We start from the raw sequence: 16,181 nt of genomic DNA, 5'->3' as shown, positions 1-16,181 counted from the left end.
CAGCACCTCTCCGCGTGCTGGAGCCCAGGCAGATGCAGAGTGGCCTGTGGACGGAGTCAAAGGAGCTGTTCAGACCACCACCAGCCCAGACCTCCATCTGCACCCTCTATCCGTCCCCCCGCTGTGCTTCTGCCAGACTTCTGCTCCCACAAATCAAGCGGCGCGCAACAAACTCCGCTCTTTATTTCAGTCGTTATCACTAATTAACTTCTCATTAGGAATTACAAAAGCAATTCCACCATAATTGCCCAGAAGAAGAGGCGGCTGATTTGCATGCACTTTGTTTTTTGTTTTTTTTTCACGTCACGCTATTTTCTCATTTCATTTTTTCTCACTTTAGGGGAGTTAGTCAGTTTCAGTCACAGTCATTTACATGCATTACATTTTTATATTAAGTTATACTACAGTATACACTCACCGGCCACTTTATTTTTTAGGTACACCTTGCTAGTACCAGGTTGGACCCCTTCAGAACTGCCTTAGTGCTTCATGGCATAGATTCAATAAGGTACTGGAAACATTCCTCAGAGAGTCTGGTCCATATTAATATGATAGCATCCATGAGGCGAATCTCCCGTTCCACCACATCCCAAAGCTGCTCTATTGGATTAAGATATGGTGACTGTGGAGGCCATTCCAGTACAGTGAACTCTCTCTCATTGTCATGTTTAAGAAACCAGTCTGAGATGATTCTTTAGTGCTTTATGACATGGTGCATTATCCTGCTGGAAGTAGCATCAGAAGATACAGGTACACTGTGGTCATAAAGGGATGGAGGACATGGCCAGCAACAATACTCAGGTAGGCTGTGGCGTTTGAAACGCGATGCTCAATTGGTACTAATGGGCCCAAAGTGTGGCAAAAATATTCCCCACATCATTTCAGCACCACCACCACCAGCCAGAACCAGCTGTTGATACAAGGCAGGATGGATCAATGCTTTCATGTTTTTGACGCCAAATCCTGACCCTACCATCCGAATGTTAAAGCAGAAATCATCAGAGGCACTTCAGACCAGGTAACATTTTTCTAATCTTCTATTGTCCAGTTTTGGTGATCCTGTGTTTAAATTGTAGCCTCCGTTTTCTCAGGTTCTTAGCTGACAGGAGTCAGGGCACCCGGTGTGATTCTTCTGCTGCTGTAGCTCATCATCCTCCTCAAGGTTGGACGTGTTGTGCTGTGTTCAGAGATGCTCTTCTTCTGCAGACCTCGGTTGTAACGAGTGCTTATTTGAGTTACTGTTGTCGTTCTATCAGCTCAAACTAGTCTGGCTGTTCTCTTCTGACCTCTGGAATTAACAAGACATTTGCTTCCACAGAACTGAACTGCAGCTCACTGGATATTTTCTCTTTTTCAGATCATTCTCTGTAAATCCTAGAGATAGTTGTGGGAAAAAAACCCATTAGATCAGCAGTTTCTGAAATACTCAGACCAGCCCGTCTGGTACCAACAACCATTAAAACGTTCAAATTCACTTAAATGGTGGGAGGTGCTGGCAGAATATTTAAGTTGAGAACAGAGGCGGGGGGAATAAAACAACATTACTGATCTTTAAATCAGCTGCTCCTTTAAATGAACCCTACAACTCATGGGACTATAAATGATAAAAAAGTAAAGATTGTATCCTGAGCATTACAGAAACACATTATTTAATGCGTAAACTGGTAAACTGATTTTAAATGGTATTTTTTAAGCTGTGTTTTCTTGTTTAACAAATCTCCACATATTTACAGCTTCCACACCAATTAAAGCTTTTTAATAACCATAGACTAAAGCCAGAGAGCACTATGGGACCTTTGTGTTTAAGAGTGTTTTCCCACCCTACACTATACCTTATGTCAACATGTGCTCGGGTTTTTCCTCACAGTAACATTTGCATAATACGCAGTGATGATGATGATAATGCCAGCGCGGTGCTCAGCTCTGCGTCGGGGTAATTATGACGGAGAAAGTGCAATTATGGAAGAATTTAGGTGTTTGTCTTCTTCCTGATCACGGGGGAACAGAATCCAGAGGAAAATGAGGTGGAAACACTCGGACTCGGTGCATCCTGCAGATAAGCGACTTATCTCTGTTTCTGCAGGTGCTGAGGTCCACGATCCAATCAGGGAGCTTCTTGAGGAATTCATTGACTCTTGAACTCTTGGATTAAATATTTTTGGAGAAAATAAGTGGTATTTTATCTCCTTGAAATTTGTTACCTAGGCATACAGACAACGGTTCTGCACTGATGTTAGGAAGTCATTTTTTTAAAGAGTATAAAGAGTGCACATAACAGAATTAACACAGATTAAAAGAGTTAAAAGAGTGAAAATAATAAATGCATTTTTTTATTTGCACTCTCTTAATATTCCATATTCATTAAAAATAAAAAATAGCAGTATGGACAAATTAGACCAAATGTGATTGTCCACTGTACTGAATGGTGCTTAGGGCCCTTTTGTACATCCTGAGCAGGCCGTGTCGTGATGCTCTTTGCTATGTTACACCCCATCAAAAGTCTATTTTCACGCATTGCGCCCACGCTGTTAGAATAGCATCGAATGGGCATAGTCGTCTGGAAGTGAGGTGTGTTCAGGTAAATTTCTGCCGTGTTTCTATTTTGGCAGCAAAAACCAATGGTGCGCCAATGACTGATTTAAACCCTGACAACAGTCAATCATTAGAGTCCATTCCTATAGGTGCGCCCAGTGTGTGTATATCCCTGCTCATTAAACACACACACACAGATGCGCTGCAGAGCACAAACCCAACTTTTAACCCAAAAATAAAGAGAATAAAGTATTAAAAAACGTTACTGTTCCCTTAAATGAGCTGCTGGTGTGTCTTCACATGGGAAACGCACAGGTCAGTATCCTCTGCTGAGAGACACGAAAGCACTGCGCTGTAAAGATATGAACACGCAAAAGTCAGAGAGCACATGCCTCTTGAAGGGAATGGAAAGTGACACACTAAATGGTTTATTTCACGTTACGCCCGAAACACACCCATGCTTAATAAGGGAGCATTAGTAAACGCATTTTGAACATTTTGAGCCTTGCAAGGTGTATTATTTGCCCCCCTTAATTTGCAACTGCTTTATGCACTATTAGATCGCTAAAATAGGGCCTTTAATCTTATAATCCTTAGATTTTTGTGCATTATTTAGACAAATGCTACATAATATATGCAGGATTTTTGGCATGTCAGTGTAAATTTGTATAAAAGCTGAATTTCTTTGATTTTACCAAATTTAAAACATAATCAAGAGGAAGATGGATGATCACAATCCATCAAACCAAACTGAACTGCTTGAATTTTTGCAACAGGAGTAAAGGCATGAAGATATCCAAAAGCAGTGTGTAAGACTGGTGGAGGAGAACATTACAAGATGCATGAAAACTGTGATTAAAAAACAGGGTTATTCCACTAAATATTGATTTCTGAACTCATTTTTTCTGAACTGATTTCTGAAGCATTATTTGAGGTCTGAAAGTTCTGCATCTTTTTTGTTATTTCAGCCATTTCTCATTTTCTGAAAAATAAATGCTCTAAATGACATTTAAAGTATATTTTTATTCAGAATTTGGGAGAAATGTTGTCCGTAGTTTATAGAATAAAACAACAACGTTAATTTTACTAAAACATATACCTATAAATAGCAAAATCAGAGAAACTGACTCAGAAACTGATGTGGTCTCTTAATGTTTTTTTTCCAGAGTTGTATGTGGTAATACCAGTAATTAATGTGACAGTAAAATGAAGCAGAAATGCTCATTTAATGCCATAGTAACAACACTGCTGTTAAACAGAAGAGAATATATACAGGCACTTGGCAGGACATGTGTTCTGCTGTTCAGTACTGATTACTGGGGATTACATCACTGGCTTTGGTTTATGATTATTTACTGCATTACTGAAAGAGATGGCCATACATAAATATAAATATGAATGGTTGGATGGCATCACTGCCTCTTCACAGCTCTGTGGTTTAAGCGAGGTGATTAAACAGGTTTTAAAAGTCAGTGTTTTGCAGTAGCTGTGTAAAGTCTGACGTAGCCTTGCCTTTGCTTTTTGGTGCTGTTTGGCCAACTGTGAAATTTACCCTCCCTCCCCGCAGCCTTTCTCTCTCTTCTACCGCAGCGCTGTGCGAAATCCTCTTCTTCAACGTCTTCCGCGTTATCTGGACCAAAAGCCACGCGCAATTTGGGTCTAATTTCTGAAACGGCAATTGCTGTAAGTGCAGTGGAGCGGGGAATTGTGGGAGTGCGTGCGCCGAGTGAGCTCTGAAGTTGACTGAATTAATAAGTGGCACAAGGACGAGTGTGTACAGCACCGATGAGCATTAGAGTCCTCGAGTGGCACAATAACTCCGATAAAGATGCTGTTAATTAACTTTCAAGCTGCCGACCTTATTGAATTTGCATCATTCGGGCTTTTGTATCACTTGAAGAAGAAGGCTTTGTCCAATCAGGAGGAGAATATCTGAAACTTCTTCTAAAAATAGAGCTTTTTCCATTCTTACTTTGACTATCTAAGAAACTACCTTCATACACTAACAATCCAAAAGTCATCGTGTCACATGATGTTTTTTATGTCCCACGGACACTGAAGAATTATCTGTTTCGGGTCTTTTCGCCAGATAACACCAGTCACAATCATGATCAGCGACAGCTCTGTGCACTGTGGGGAATAATATTAGCCTTGTATTAACTATTTATTTGATTTGCTATTTATATACTTAAATACAGACAATCACAGAAACAAAACAAAAAATGTATTAGTTCATTATTATTAGGGGTGTCACGATTTCGATATTTCATCGAAATCTATTGAAATTATGTCATGGTCTCGAGCCTTGAAAAAAGAGTATCAACGCACTACGCAAATGGCGCAGCACACTGTAGCCGACGCTCAAAGAGCAGCCCTTTCTCCAGAGACTGTGGACATTCTCATCTTCTTAAAGAAAAACTTTAAAAAATATAAAAATAACAGTTGGTTTGTCTGGCCTCAAATATGTTAATGGTTTTGGTACCTAAAGGAGCATCTTTCTCTCAGATAAAGTTAATAATAGATCTTTATTAAAGAAAAAAACTTGTCATTCTCAGGGACCGAGTCTTATTTTTCATGTTTAACTGTTATAGTAGGATAGAGTTCAGTTTGTTAAGGCTCTAATTGTTCTATTATCTTGTACATGACTGTTCCTGTATTTTTTTATTATTTATTTTATGTTGCACATTGCTGTTTTAATAGTGCACACTGCTGCTACCAAAAAAAGCCACTAGATGGCATTACATATATATATCTTAAATAAATTATTTAAATTTGACCATTAGTGCATACTGTGGTGTATTACAGATTACTTGTATTACTTTGCATCGCTTATATCAAGCCCAACTTTTGAAATAAGCCTCTCTGCTGTAAAAAAAAAAAGAAAAAAGAAAATCAAGAATCAAATTGAATCGAATCGTCACCCTAAAATCAGAAATAAAATCGAATCGAGGATTTAGAGAATCGTGACACCCCTAATTATTATTGTCCATTCCTTGATTCCTCTGTGATGGGGAGCTAAAATTAGCTTTGATTAGCTTTTTTATCTATTTTATTTTTCCATTTCGCCTTAAATGCTGCAGTCCTTGCTGTCTGTTGCACCATTTCAGGTGGAATGGGACACTTAGCTAGCTAGCTACTGAGACAAACTACTAATACTACTAATCGTCACTTTTAACCAGGAAACTACTTAGGTTGCATTTTGTGGGATTCTTTGGTGGCTAGTTCCGCCATCTTACCAGTGATTCTCATACATCTCAGTTTGAAGTGTGCATCTGAAAAATCCAGAGGTGAAAAAAGTACAGAAAAATTGTAATTAAGTAAAATTACTTTCACTTTGCTAAAATTGTACTCAAGTAAAAGTACCCATCTAAAAATCTACTCGAGTAAAAGTAAAAAAGTGCTCAATGTAAAATGTACTTTACAGAGTTACTTTTAATTATTTGATTTAAAAAAGTAAAACAAATCATAAATTAAATCGTTTTTAATGAACTATTATTCCACATAATAATTTGGACCTTTCAGGCAGTATTTGTTCAGAACACCCCATAAAACATTTTCAAGAACAAGTGTTATAGGTTTCTATAATCCATTTTTTTCTTTACTGTTAAAAAGTTATGGTCATATATGCAGTGTTGGGAAGGTTACTTTTAAAATGTAATCCCTTACAGATTACTGATTACATCACTCAAAATGTAATTTGTAACGTAATCAGTTACATTACTTCAAGTGAGTAACGTAATCTGATTACTTTGGATTACTTACAATATTGTCGTTTTTTTAAGCCTGAATGAATGTAGCAACCACATATTGCATATTATTCTTTTATTTTTCTTTCCAGTTAACAAATAGATAAACAAATAAAACAGCCTTTTCAATCACTCTATAAAAATACTTATGAAACCATTTCATCAAACAATTTTATGAAACACTTCTATAAATTGATAATAAAACAATTTAAAACCAAACAAAATTTTGTAACAACAACTGTAAGCTATCTACTTGCAGGTTTGCCACCAGTGTTAATTTTGACAACAAATTTTGATTTAGTCTTAGTCATAGTTTTGTGATGAAAATAGTATTTAGTTTTAGTCACAATTTAGTAATTTAGTCAACTTAGTTTTAGTCGACTTAATGTCATAAGAATATAGTCGACTAAAATTACAGTAAATTTAGTCGACTAAAATGTAAAGGATGTAAATGCTTTTTCATCAGTTCCCTTGAATTATTAACTATACACTTATATGAAATGAAACGTTTAATAACCACTTGAGTAATATTGTTAATGTTTGAATGTGAAATATATTTACATATGATTTAATGTATATTATTATTATTATTATAGGTGTGTGACTAAATATATTTTACATTTAAAATTTTGCTCTAGAAATCAGGTCATAAAACAACTGAATAGTTAAATTATAGTTTAAACAGAGCTGTAGATGCAAAAACAGCTTTTAAATGATCTAGTTTTATCTCCAGCACTAACCCAGCACACCTACTGGAGCTACAGTCTATAAATGAGACACACATTCACACACTGTCCTGTAGAGATGCTCTCAGGATGTACTGAGAGACTTCATGAGTTAAAGTGAGAAACTTATGAGAAAGTGCTGTAAGGAACTTTACACAGACTTTTAGGTTCATAGATTCACTTTTTTATTGTTTTATTTTGGATATATTATTGAGTTCCTTTCTGACCTGTTCCTGCTTTAACACTAGCTATATCTTTCCCACTGTGAGACTAAACAGATGATCTGATCTTAATGAGTGAGTTCTGTATCAGTTCTGTGTTTTAGTGCACTGCCGAGTTAAACACATCAGCTCATGAAATAACATCAGTATTAAAACGCGGATCTCTGCATGGAGATCTGTGTGACTCTGGTCTGCAGAAGCTGAAAGATTAGTGGTGTTTTTACCGGTAATGGAGTCGCTCCACGCGGTTTACACGTTATCTTGTTTTTCGCGACGTCAAAGGAGAAATATATCGCCCCTCTCTCTCTCCCTGCTGAACACTGTCGAGTTAACTTCCAGTCGAGCTCCGTAACGACAGGTTAATTCCCGGGTTTGTAACTGAGCGCGCGGCGCTACTGCAGGAGAGGCGGGTACTGATTGGATGAGTACCCCGCTTATCCCGCCTCTCCACCTTCGCTAAAGTAGCAGTGCTTAGATCTCTTCCTAACTTGTTTTTATTCATTGACCAAAATGTCAGTTAATTTCGTCTCGTTGTGTGTGCGGAGCCGCTGTCTGCCCCTCCTCCCTGTGTGTGTGTGTGTGTGTGTGTGCAGCAAGATGGGACGAGGGGCAGACAGTTCCCTTTCATATCAGAGCGATTTCACCGCAAAATGTTATTTGCGTTTTGTCAGTGTTGGAAGAGCAAAAATAGGAAAGTACCGCAATGTAATCCTTTGATTTTAGCAGAGTAACTGTAATCTGATTACCATTTATTCAAGCAGTAACTGTAACGGATTACAGTTACTTATAATTTGTAATCTGATTACGTAACGCCGTTACATGTAATCCGTTACTTCCCAACACTGCATATATGTGACTATAAACCATATTTTTCATAGTTTTACTGATATTTACATGTTTTTTTTTACTTTTAAGCAGATTGTTTAATGATAAAAATACTAAACACCACATGCTTTTTCAGGTTTGATGTGGAAGTTTTGAAAGCTGACAGCTCTGTCAGGCGGGGCACATTTTGTATTGCTTGAGGACATTATTGCCTCGTTATTCCACGTGCAAGCATCCGTGCGCCGGTGCATCCGCACCAATTTCATTTTTTTTTATTTTAGACAATTGTTTTTTTCCAAGCATTTTATTTTTACTCAGTAATCGGGAGTTTTCCAGTGTAGCAAAGTAAATTACTTGTGTCCAAATGTACTTGAGTAAAAGTGAAATTACTTATTTTAAAAACTACTTTAAAAATGACTAATTACTCATAAAATCTACTCAATTACAGTAACTTGAGTAAATGTAATTCATTACTTTCCACCTCTGGAAAAATCACAGTATGAAGTTGTGAGGTGTTATCTTGTGAGTGCAGTGCAGTCAGTGCAGTTTTGTTTTCCCACTAAATCTTACAGCACCTCTTGCTTTCCTCTGCTGACAACTTTTATGGAGAGGCAGATTTTTGATATTTCATTTTCCAGCAGGACTTGGCACACTGCTCACATTCTCAAAAGTACCAATTGGTCGTATATTATATTAAAACTTTCTGAGATACTGATTTTTGAACTGAATTACTGAAATAAAGTAACTTTTCAATTATATTCTGTGATATGCGGATTTCATTTTCCAGCAGGACTGCCTACACAGCACACTGCCAAAAGTACCAATCGGTCTTATATATATATATATATATATATATATATATATATATATATATATATATATATATATATATATATATATATATATATAATATTCTAATTTTCTGAGACACTCATTTGTGTCTTTTATCAACAATAAAATAATTAAACGCTCTAAATAAATAACTCTGTATATAATACATCTATATAATTTATTATAATATATGAGTTTTACATTTGGAACTGAATTACTAAAATAAAATAACTTTGCAATGATTTTTAATGAATTTTTTGACATACATCTGTATATTGGCTTTTCCCCTCATGTATAAAAAAAGCTTCTGAACTTTATTCTCCAAAGCTTTCAAAGAAAACATCGCCCAAACCTTTGAAGAAAAGCTCCTGAGCCTATTACGACCCATTTTGACCTTAATCGTGATATGTCAGAGTTCAGGCTCCGCTCTCGGGGGGGGAGCGAGGCCTCGGGTGGGTCGGAGGTGTGAAGAGCAGAGGAAGGGGGAAGTCGGTGTGGAGTCAGAGGCAGGAGGCGATGTTTCTTCTCCAGCTGAGGCTTGACGAACACAGGAAAAGGGCAAGTCTCTCAGAGGATCTATCTCTGCAGACACCATTCATTTAAGAGCTGCTCAAGTGTGTCATCTCATTCCAATAAAGAAGCCAAAAGGTTACTGTCCCTGCCTCCTCCTGCCTCTCACAGACATTTGCCATCTATTCTTTGCCCATTCTTTTCCCACAATGACCTGTAGTCCATTAAGTTAATGGACCTACGCTGACGGAGCGCACGCCTACACTTTCCAGTCAGGACAGAGAGTGACCGAGATGACGAAGATGCGCCGCGCTGAAAGGCCACGCTGTACAGCGCTATACGTTACCGCGTCTGACACCTCATCGCCCTTAAGTTTTAACTTAACCGAGCAACGTGCTTAAAATAATGAAGCCGGGAATCTGTGCTGTGACTAATAATCGTTCAATCACGAGACGCCTACGCACGGGGGATTCCCCTTCAAACCGCAAATCGATTCATACCGGAACCTTAAAGCACGCTGCGTTTGAAGATAACGTCTGACGCTGGCTTATCTCCAAAAAAAGAAGTTTATATAATTACTTTTTTCTAGTAAAAAAAGCAGCTCATCTCTGCGACAGTAGCCGCGCTGTGCCCTGCTGCTGTTTGGAGGAGAACGAGGAACAGATGTTTTTCTTTTCCTTTTTTTATCTGCTGTCGTAGATCAGCATCCTCATCTGGGAATGAATTCAAACGAGGGCAAAGCTCCATTAGTCCGGAGTGTAATTGATAATCAACAACTTGCGTACATAAATCTCTGGAGCTTCGTGTATATACGTTTCATCTGCTGCCCAATAAAGAAGAAAAAGTTCACGTTGAGGACACTAACGACACCACAAAAAACATAAAGAAACCATAAAGAAATAAAGAAACCATAAAGAAAAACGTATAGAATCATTAAGTAAACTGAAAAAGTGTTAAACAAAACAGAATATGTTTAAATTTTACATTCTTCTTGCTTTGATTAGACAGTTTTGCACATCTTGGCTGGATTTTCTCAGTCAGCTTTACGAAGTAGAGTCACCTGGAATTCAGGCTTTCAGTTAAAGCTGTGCTGAACTCGTCAAGAGTTAATTACTTGATGTTCTTGTCTCTCAATGTGTTTGAGAGCATCAGTTAAAGTAAAGTAGTGAAGAGGTAGAGTTACAGGTATACAGAGAATAGAACTATTTCAGTAATGTTCTAATCCATATTATGAGAAGCAAGAACTACTCAACTAGGTGCAGTCGCAAAGAACATCAAAAATGTAATGATGGAACTGGCTCTCATCAGGACCGCCCCAGGAAAGGAAGAGCAAGAGTTATCTCTGTTGTACAGGATAAGTTCATCAGCCTCTACCAGAAACTACAAGTTAACAGCAGCTCAGATAAAAGCACCTAAATGCATGTTTAAAACCCCATTAATAGGCCAGGATTTTTGTCAATTTTCTGCCTGATATTACAAAACTTAATCTTAAGAATTGCTGTTCGAGCATTACATAAAATTTTCATGCTTAATAAGGAACATTACTAAAAATCATAATTGTAATTGTAATATATAAAATTGAAAATATAAAATAATATTTAAGTAAATCTGCTAATGTCAAAATATAATGAATAAAATCATGAAATTGGCTCTTTCCTGAACTTCATTTTAAAATCAGTATTTTCCTGAATACAAATCAAACAGTGCATGTTCTCCAAACCTTTAGTTTCATTATGTTTGTCTAGTTTTTACGTCTATTTTCAACATGCAGAATTTGGGTTGGTTCCTGTTACTGATCTGGAATTTTTTTTGTTTTTTTTTTTTGTTTTTTTTGCCTGCCACCATCTGGAATTATCAAGTGGAGTAGAGAGAAAACAGGCAGCTTCTCCAAGTGTGCTGTAGGAGATTTCAAAGAATAAGTTATTTTACTGCAGAAAATAAGGGTTTTGTGTCACCTACACCTGTAGCTCATATACAGGTCAAGGCATTTTAAGGGGTTAACACTTTTAAGTTACTACATGATTCCTTATGTGTTCCTTCATAGCATTGCAGAAAAAAACTAAAAGACAGCTGCTTATTCTTTAAAAATGCTAAGAGTTTATGCTGCTTTTCATCATTATCCATTCCAAGCCGCATGAACAGGATTCGAACCAGCTATCCCTTGGTCATAGTGGCAGCGCATAGCCCGCTGGACCACTCGGATCCCCACAAATGATGTATTTAATTCCATATTTGTGTAACATATACATCAATACTAATCTTTACATCTACACCCACACACACTCAGACTATTTTACTATTTTACTACTGACCTGTAGACTGACCCCCTGCAGATGAGTCATAAAGACAGTGTAGAGCAGGTCTGTTTTACTGCAGGACGTTCTTCAGATCTCCAATCCTCTACGGCTTTATTTTAAACGGCTGTAAGTCATTGCGTCTGCAGCACGTGACACAACAGAAACCATCTTGCAGGCATAATTGGATATTGCCGTGCCAAATGGACCAAGCAGTCCCGAGATGAGGTTTGATGATGAAATATTACATATATTTTGTTAAACCTTTGCCTGGCCTCCATAAAGAGTTCATAATATGACCTTGGGAAATGATGGGGTGGGATCAGTGATCCGAGTGATTAAATATTTCCTCCAATACAAAACAAAGCAAAATAGAAAACATAAGTTCGGACACACCTTCTCATTCAGTGTTTTTCATTATTTCTTTATTTAAGACATGAAAACGATTAAGGGACTCATATGGAATTGCATAGTAAACAGTAAAAAAAAAAGTGTTTATACTCCACCTGATCAATCCCCTGATCTAAACCTGATAAACTGAGATGGTGGTTTGAGGTGATTTAATTGGGATGAGCTGGAGCTTCACAGCGTGAAGGAAAAGCAGCAACTATTGTTCAGCACCTCCAGGAACTCCTTCCTTCAAGACGCTGAGAAAACTATTCCAGGTGACTCTCCCTCACGAAGACACTGAGATTAAAATCTCACCAAGAGTGTGCAGATCTGTCCTCAAAGATAAAACACAATGAATAAGAAACGGTGTGTCCAAACTTTTAACTAGTACTATAGGTCAACATTCATTTAAGTTAATTTAAAAGTACTTCTTTTAGAAGTTAGAAGATTTAATGATATAAAAAAACAAATGTAATCCATAGTATTAACAGCTGTTGTAGAGGGTAATAAGGTAATGGCTTCATTTGAGTATCAAGTTTTTACAGAAGTAAGAGAAAGAACAATCAGTGAAAGAAGTTTGAAACGAAAGTGTGCAGAAAAATTGAAACTATCATCAATTACATTACTCATCTTCTTTCAAGTGTCTCATATTACTGATACTTGTGGAAAACTTTCACCATGTTTATACCTGGTCACTTAATTTGACTAGTATTTACACTGTTCACTCTTATCTTTAAACTATCTTTAAATTACACCGAAAACATCATTTCAGGGAGGTATCTCCATGGAAAAAAGTAAGAAAAAAAAGAAAAAAATATGTATCCTAACATTTCCTTAAAATAACTTCCAGCCTATATATGTGAATGTTTCCTATAATATATTTTGTATTTTTTTAGTTTAATATATAGTTTAAGATACGTCAAACTATCAAAATGTACTGCAAAATTGGTCTTGGCGCCTAAATATTTAGCTAGCTGTCCTCACCAGTATGAAATACAAACGGAGGGCAAAATAATCATGACTAATCGACTAATTAAACAAATAATCAGCAGATTAGTCGACTGCTAAAATAGTCATTAGTTGCAGCCCTAACTTCAATCATATTCATTATTTACTGTCTTAAACATGATACTGGTGCTGGGTGATACAACCTCAAATCAGTATAAGGATTAATACAGCATTTTAGTTCAATTAAGATTAATGAACGAATGAATGAATATGTTGTTTTTTTGTATTAGCTCCTTGTTTGGTCTGGACTTTCAAACTTTTCAGTTTGGGTCTAAACCAAAGTAGCAGGGGAAAGACCAGAGTTTGGTCCGATCAAAAGATTGGAGGTCTTGGTCCAGATCTGCTGAATGACGGTCCAGTTCATCTGCAATGTGAAACACTTTTCTAGATGGTTCAGACTTTGATATGAAATGATAACTTGACTGACTTAAGTTGAATGAACTTAAAATATTATATATTTACAACTTAACTGAGTCAATGAACAATGATAACTTGACTGAGTTAAGTTGAGCCAATAAATAATTTTTAAGAGTGCATATTTTGGCATGACCTCAACATTTCAGAATCAAAAAAGACTTTTCGAACCTGAAGAAATCACTGCATCCCTTGGAGGTAGGGGTCTCTGGGTTTATTGAGGAGCGTACACACTGGACTGGCGAGAATTTGTGTCGAGCCTGTCCCCTGTAGCTGAATCAGGCATTTGAAACATGCTGTAGGAAACGTAGCGTAGGATTCCTCTCAAAGAGGCAATCATCAGCCCACCGGAGCGTAGCCGGCTCCGCCCATCTACACGTCGCTCGTCCTGGCCCGCAGACAGGGACGTCATAAGAATGACAAGACACCGTGGGCATTCGCCCTGGACACTGGGATGTTTTGACAGCCCTTCTAAAGATAGAAAGCACCCCATTATAAATATTCCCAGCCGTCGTAGCACTGCGCTGCTGCACGGGTCCCGAGCGTCCGTCTGCGGACCCGCTGCTGCTGCAGTGTGGTGCAGAGGGGTGATGATGATGAAGACGGTTCTGGAGAAGAAGTTGTTCTTATGAATGATTCAGATTTAATCAGTACTGGTCTCCTTATAGAGGTCTAACACGTTTGAGAGATAAACAGAGCGGGAGAAAAGAGCCCTTACTATAATTCAGTCAATAATTCAGTCAATAATTCAGTGATGCTGATTTACTAATTACAAAACAAAGCAAAATAATGCAATCAAAACCCATTCAGCTGTGTTTTATCATTTATTACACTCACACAGAGGCACGTGGGGAGAAAATTCAGCTTGATGTTATAAAGTAATAATAATAATAATAATTTACTTTCTACTCTACTCTCTACATAAAAGCTTAATACAGTCATCCGCCATTAAAATGAACAACTAATCAATAATAATAATTTTCTTTCCAAAGACTAGAGTTTCAAAGGGAACTCAATAATTTCTTATTCAAAAAAACAGTAAAATCAAGTTTTAATTTTAATGCTATGAATTACTATTTTACAACAGTACGTACAAATTCACTTTTAAAACTGAAAAATGGTTCCAGTAACTTTTTTTTTTTACATAAAGGATATAAGCTGGTTTGCACAGATTAATTAGGTTTGTATCTTAAACGCATAATGCATAATATTTTGCAACCCAATTAAATGAGCTTTTCACTATTTGTTGTTGTTTTTATATATTGTAGATACAATATAATTTATATATATATATATATATATATATATATATATATATATATATATATATATATATATATATATATATATATATATATACAGCTCTGAAAAGAAATTAAGAGACTACAGTTTCTGAATCAGATTCTCTGATTTTGCTATTTATAGGTATATGTTTGAGTAAAATGAACATTGTTGTTTTATTCTTTAAACTACAGACAACATTTCTCCCAAATTCCAAATGAAAATATTGTCATTTAGAGCATTAATTTGCAGAAAATGAGAAATAACAAAAAAGATGCAGAGCTTTCAGACCTCAAATGATGCAAAGAAAACAAGTTCATATTCATGAAGTTTTAAGAGTTCAGAAATCAATATTTGGTGAAATAACCACCAGTTTCCATGCGTCTTGGCATGTTCTCCTCCACTAGTCTTACACACTGCTTTTGGATAGATTTATGCCATTCCTGGTGCACAAATGACAGAGATGGAAAAATGGGATTTCCAGAATTCCAGTAAAACATTGTGATCATCATTATTCAACAAAAAAATCTCATGATGTAAAAATGGATCAACTGGGCGCCGAGTGGTCCAGCGGTCTAAAGCGCTCCCACTATGAGCAGGAGTTCGCAGGTTCGAACCCCCGCTCATGCAGCTTTGCCATCAAGCTGCCGGCGCTCAGAGGGAGCCAAATTGGGCCTCCTCCCTCTGGGTGGGTAGATGGCGCTCTCTGCCCACATCACTCCTTGGGTGATGTCCACAGCACAGGGCGTCTGTGAGCTGATGTACCGGAGCCGAGCCGCTGCACTTTCCTCCAAGCGTGCTGTGATGCTGCTTGGCTATGCTGCATCAGCAGCAGCTCGAAAAGAAGCGGTGGCTGACTTCACATGTATCGGAGGAAGCATTATTAGTCTTCACCCTCCTGGTGTTGGGGCATCACTAGTGATAGGGGAGTCCTAATGAGTGGGTTGGGTAATTGGCCGTGTAAAATGGGGAGAAAATGGGAAAAATCAACTGTCCAGTTTGCCAGGTGACTGCATGTTTTTTCAGTTCCCTTTTACTCTCTTTTCTACTCCGAGCTCTTCCGGGGTAGGAAGGTAAAAAATAAAGGCTGCGTCCGAAATCGCGTACTTAAGCAGTACGTACTGGATTGGGGTGAGTACGCACTGCTTGTCGAGCAAAGCAGTACGCTTTTTCAGTACGCCAGACCGCAGTACGCACACAGCCTCGGACGCACTACATCCACCATCTTACCTCTGACGCCCTTTCACCTCTCACCCCTCTCTACCAGCGGCACACTTTACAGAGCTTTACCCTAATTAATTTCATTAAAATCCCCTCATTAATCAGCTCTTATTAATAAATAAACCCCCAAACTGTCCTATTTAATAAACACTGACTGTAAATAAAACTTAAAATTAATATTTC

General features: G+C 37.5%; 1 long non-coding RNA gene across 1 annotated transcript in view; it reads right to left on the bottom strand.

The window, feature by feature from the left end:
* Nucleotides 1–2,735: 2,735 nt before the first annotated feature.
* LOC125781030 (uncharacterized) overlaps nucleotides 2,736–16,181 on the bottom strand; it is a 39,643-nt gene continuing 26,197 nt past the window's right edge. The window contains exon 2 of the long non-coding RNA XR_007424072.1: nucleotides 2,736–2,884. This is a non-coding gene — a long non-coding RNA (uncharacterized LOC125781030). The remainder of the gene's footprint in view (nucleotides 2,885–16,181) is intronic.

Source organism: Astyanax mexicanus, chromosome 14, assembly GCF_023375975.1.
Source record: "Astyanax mexicanus isolate ESR-SI-001 chromosome 14, AstMex3_surface, whole genome shotgun sequence".
Classification (NCBI taxonomy): Eukaryota; Metazoa; Chordata; class Actinopteri; order Characiformes; family Acestrorhamphidae; genus Astyanax; species Astyanax mexicanus.
This window is presented reverse-complemented; position numbering and strand designations above follow the sequence as displayed.